Source organism: Notechis scutatus, chromosome 2 (genome assembly GCF_049901735.1).
Source record: "Notechis scutatus isolate UNSWTSFEM ecotype Mainland chromosome 2, rNotScu1.2, whole genome shotgun sequence".
Taxonomy (NCBI): Eukaryota; Metazoa; Chordata; class Lepidosauria; order Squamata; family Elapidae; genus Notechis; species Notechis scutatus.
Genome location: NC_142010.1, coordinates 167,611,433 through 167,617,432, shown reverse-complemented (window position 1 = coordinate 167,617,432; position 6,000 = coordinate 167,611,433).

Genomic DNA, 6,000 nt, shown 5'->3' with positions numbered 1-6,000 from the left:
AAACTAAAGTCAGACTTATGTTACTTATTAATTGCTACATAGCTTAATTTAATGTTACACTTGTTTCCCAATATACCCACAATCCATATACATAGTGCAGACATGACAAATGTTGCAATGTTTTCAGGAGCCACAGAAAAGTGGGTCAAAGTTGAGGTAAGAGGGAACGGCTTTGCTTTAATTCGGCTTTATCCAGCGCTCTCACCTCAAAGCCAAGCCAGGAATAGGGCGATACGACATCGTAGAAAAACTCCACCTTCTTCTTGCTGACCCCGGAAGTCTCGCGCGCTGTGGCCGTGCTCCGTCGGAAACCCAAGTTGAGGAGAGAAAACTTGCGGGTCCACATGCCTCCAAAGGGAGCAATGCAAACCTCCCCTCCGCCCCAAAGACTCGTTTTTACGTCGTCACGTGCAGGTTTCGGAGCCCAACCCACTCCAGGGTTTCCTTTCGGGGCAAGCGGAGGAAGGCGGGCAAACGTCACTTGCAGGCGCCGCAACAACATTAACAACGGCAACCGACTGTGCAACGATTGAAAAGTTTCTGCACACGCGCGCAACCTTCGGATGTTCGTGCTTTTCCAATTTGTTAGATTCGAGAACACGCACACACGCACACAAAGACAGACAGAGACACAGACACACACAGAGTGATACACAGAGAGGGCGGAAAGTAGGGAGAAGAGGAGAGAGAGATATACAGAGAGAGACAGATAGAGGGGAGAGAGAGGAGAGGGGGAGATAGGGAGACACACACACAGAGATACAGAAGGCGGGGAGGAGAAAGGGAGAGATAGAGTGGGGAGAGGGGGAGAGGAGCAGAGAGATGGGGGGGAGCGACATAGACCCATAGAAGGGTTTTGTGGCTTAGTAGGGATGGCTATGGGTCATATGACTGGGTGAGCGTGAGTGACAATGAGTTGGCCACGCCTGCCCAGGTTTTGTGGCTCCGTGTTTTGGTTTTTTTTTTCCTGTGGGAAATGGGTCCAAATGGCTCTTTTGAGTGTTTAGCAGACCCCTGGATTAGGGAGAGTTTGTTACCGAACCCATGGAGCTTCTTGGCTTACTAGCAGTGTTAAACCAGATTTTTGCATGGTAATTTGAACATTATAGTTACCCCATTACAGACTCTTCAACTTGGTCAATTACTGGACTGTTTCCCATGACTGTCATTTTCAAAGCTGCAAATATAAAATTGGTCACCTTATAGGAAAGCTTTACTGACCCAACTATGCACCTATTCACAAGTGGGTCATTCTTTACGAAGTTGCTGAAAAGGATGTTTTGGCTTCCCAGTTGCCACGATGAAAGGTGTAAAGTTTTGTTTTTTCATGGCTGAGATTGTCTTCATTAAGCTTATCCACCTCAGCTGAAACATAGGAGGAAAATGTCCCTGCAATATCCAGTGATCACATCTGTCCATTAGTTGATTCTTTGAGTTATCTGCGTGTTTTCTCTGTACGTAGGATCTGCTGCTGAAGTGAGAACTCACAGCAGTTCACTTTGGGATTCAGAGGAAACAATGGTGGATTCCCAGAAACGCCTCACCCGGCCCTTCTGCTTCATTGACAGCTGCACCACAGGCAGCCAGGAATCAGAGTCCAAATGTGGCATTTTGCTCATCCATATGTATCATTCCAATTCAGCAACCTCAGGAGAGCAGAACCAATCTAAACCTTAAAAAAAAAAAGAGAGAGAGGGAGGGCTCTCCCATCTGCCGTAGCTTTAGAAGCAAACAAAAGAGGAGTGCTTTTTCTCTCTCTCTGTTATTACAGCTAAAATGTAGATATCCAAGATCCCACTTGGAAGGATTTGGGTGTCCTATTGGGCCCTTTCAAGGCTGTATTTGTGTTCATTCTTCAGCATGAAGGCCTCAAAAGAGGAATATATCTTAGCGCTCCCAGGATTATACCTGGTTCATAAGCAAAACATCAGAGCTGCATTATGCAGCCTAGGCAGGACACATAATGCCAAAGAGCATGTATGTGTGTGTGTGTGACTATTAAAGAGCATTTGTTTCATTATTCATCAGATCCCTCAGATCTGTTAAATATTTCACTGTACCACTGCCACTGTCAGCTGGTGCTCCATTCAAAATCCAAGAAAGAAATACTTAAGACTCCATTAATTAGAAAAAAGATATCTTTTACTGGAAATCAAGTGGTCGCATCAAAGGAATTCTGAATCTGAGAAAATGAGCGCGTAAATCAAATATACAAAGTGATGGCAACGTTCCCACTCACAATAATTCAAACTGTCCATCCAATTAAAAGTTGTATGTAACGTCATGTGGGCATCTTCAGGTGGTGATGTGGCATCTGTCCATTGACCTTGACATATTTTGATAAAGAGGTGCGCTTGTGCATAGCATAAGAAAGAAGCATAAACAAGAAACTCCCCCCCCCCAAAACTTATACAGCTGGAAACCTCCAGTTCGCTTCCCATAACTATTTTACCCCTCTTCCCCCGTTACTCATGACAGCCGAAAAATGCAAAGCAAAGGAAAGAAATATTGAAGGCTGACATTAGGCCCTCCTGCAAAAGTGGTGTTAGCCCTACAAATGAAAGAGAATACAAGATAAAAGAAGAATATACATATGACACACTACTATAATAATTTAAGGTTTGTCAGGATATTTAGCACGAAATGCCTGTACAAGTCTCAGGACTCCAACATCCTTTTCATTTACCCATTCCAACTGGGAAGGAGGAAAGTATTTCCAGACGACTAAATATTGAAGTCAGCCTCTTTGTTTCCTAGAATTCAAAATTTCTTTAATTTTAAAATGTTGTTCACCCTCAATTAGAAGAGAAACGGGGGGATCGACCTGAACCAGTCTCAGGTTGGAGGTATGTTCAGGTTACAATAAACTAACATGGAAGACAGGATGGATTCGTCTAAGGGTTTTTGGTAATTGCAATTGGACTGCCATCGGATTCACAATACGTTCAATCCGAAGAGGTCCAACATATTTAGGCCCCAGCTTTTTTGACTTTTGTGTGGTGTGTAAATATCTAGCGGAGAAGAAAACTATATCTCCAACTTGATATTGTTTCTGTGGAGCTCTCTTTTTGTCTGCAAATTTCTAATGCGAGTGATGAGCATCATCCAATGCTTTACAGGTAACCGGCCAGGTAAGCTGGAGTTGGGTTATCCACTCACTCAATGACTGAATATTAGGTTTCTCCTGTGGAAGCTCGGGTATGGGTACAAAGTCTTGTCCCGAAGCCACTTTAAATGGAGTAAACCCAGTACTGCTATGAACCGAATTGTTATATGCCACCTCAGCAAATGGCAATGTCAGCCCAATCATCTTGTTGATAATTAATATAGTATCTAAGATATTGTTCAAATACCAAGTTAGTCCTCTCAAAAGCCCCATTGGTTTGAAGGTGGTGGGCGGAGCTTAAGCCCTGGGCAGAGCCCAATAACTTCAGGAACTCTTTCCAAAAGTTTGAGGTAAATTGGACACCCCTATCTGAGATTATCCGTTCAGGAACACCATGTAACCTATAGACATGTAAAATAAACAGTTTAGCGAAGGTTTTTGCAGATGGGATTTTTGCACAAGGTATGAAATGTACCTGTTTGGAAAACAAATCTGTTACCACCCAAATAACTGTATTTCCCCCACTTTCAGGTAATTCCACTATAAAATCCTTAGCTATTTCTTTCCATGGAGCAGTTGGTCTAGCTACATTTTATAGTAGGCCCGCTGGTTTACCAGGAGGCCGTTTGGCTGAGCACAGATAGGACAACTAGCTACATAAGTTTCAATGTCCTTTTTCAAAGTAGGCCATCAAAATTGCCTTTTAACCAAGTGTAAGGTTTTTACAAACCCAAAATGTCCAGCACCTTTAGAATCATGAGTTTGTTGTAATATTTGGTTCCTCAACTTTGTTCGCACATATAATTTAGCCCCCACCCATGCCAATCCATCTCTAACCATACAGTTATTTGAGTGAATCAGGAACCAATCATCAAGTTTCAAAGCTTCTTTTAACTGTGCAGATAAATCCTTTGATAAATCAACTTCTCCTTTTTTCTGGGCCCTGGTAACCATTGGAGCCGCCAACTGTCTAGTTGGGGCAATAGGGCGGATCATTTCCAGACGGGCATTATATTGAGGCAATCTAGGTAACGCATCTGCTATAAAGTTCCTCCCCCCTGGAATGTACTTCATTGAAAAATTAAATCGTTTGAAGTACTGCGCCCAGATAATTTGTTTTGGTGACAGTTTCCAAGGCGTTTTTAGAGCCTCTAAATTCTTATGATCCATCCACACCTCAAAGGGGTGTTTTGCCCATTCTAGAAAATGTCTCCAGGTTAACAGAGCCCAAAGAACTGCAAAGGCTTCTTTTTCCCAAATAGCCCATCTTCTTTCTGTCTCAGCTAATTTACGGGAAGTGTATGCACACGGTTGCAGAGTCCCCGTCTTGTTTGCTTGTAGTAACACTGCCCCCACTGCTACATCACTCACATCGGCTTGGATTACAAAAGAGGGGTTCCATGTCCGGGTGTTTGAGCACCATCTCAGTGGCAAAAAGTCATTTCGGCTTCTCAAAAGTGGCTTGACACTCCATGGACCACTCCAGTAGCCTACTAGGCTTCAGTTTCACCTCCCCCTTGGTTTTTAGGAGATTTGTAATAGGCAGTGCAATCTTCACAAAAGTCAGGATAAACTGACAGTAAAAATTAGCAAATCCCAGGAAGCTTTGTAATTGCTTCTTGGTGCGGGGAGGGACCCATTCCAAGACAGCGCAAACTTTCCCTGGATCCATTTCTATACCATCATGTGATATGTGATAGCCCAAATAGTCAATTTTCTTTTGGTGGAATTCACACTTGGATAGCTTCGCATACAGTTCAGCAGCTCGAAGTTTTTCTAAAACATCTCTACAGAACCTCTGGGACACGATGAAGGCCTATACAAGAGGCTTGATAATAGACTATACAAGGAAAAGAAATATAAAACAGAAAAAGACTTTCAAAATATTAGAGGATGATTATAAAAAACTGGAAAAAGACTTACAGAAGTCCCTGCAAAAAAAAAGACATTAAAAATAAAATGGATATAATTAAACATAAAATGGGACTAATGGAAAAAAAGGAACTAGCACAAAAACTTAAAAACGCTGAACAGAATTACTTTGAAGATGCAAATAAATCAGGCAGATGGCTAGCCTATAAATTGAGAAAGGAGAGAGAATCAAGAAGGATTAGCCAACTAATAAATGAAGAAGGACATACATGTTATGGAAATGAGGAGAAGAAAAAAATTATACAAGATTACTATGGGAAATTGTATTTTCAAGAGAATATTCAAGAAGAAAAAGTTAAGCAGTATTTACAGAAAGCAAGCTCACCTCAGACACTTAAAGATACTGAAACAATGCTAGAAGGGAATATAACAATGATGGAATTAACAGAAGCTTTTAAAAAACAGAATGTTGGAAAAGCACCCAGTCCAGATGGCTTACCAGTGAAATTTTACAAGATCTTTCAGGAAATACTGAATCTTCACCTATTAGAAGTTATGAACGAAGTTATGTTAAAGAAAAAAATACCCAAAACATGGACAGAAGCATACATTACACTTATACGGAAGGAGGATACAGACCTGCAGCAAGTTAAAAATTATAGACCTATATCCCTATTAAATTCAGACTATAAAATCTTTGCTTCAATCTTGGCAGAAAGACTAAAAAGATACTTAAATAACTTTATCCGTATTGATCAAAATGGATTCCTGCCAAAGAGACAAATCAAAGACAATGTGAGAATTATTTTGGATACTCTGGAATACTACAAGGCACATCCTGAGAAGCAAATGGCTTTGATGTTTTTAGACGCACAAAAAGCCTTCGACAATGTGAGTTGGCAATTTATGTTATTATAATTGGAACAAATGGGCTTTGGTAAAAAATTCATTCAAGCCATTGAAACAATATATTATGAACAAACTGCAAAAGTTATGGTCAATGGAGAACTAATAGAATCTAT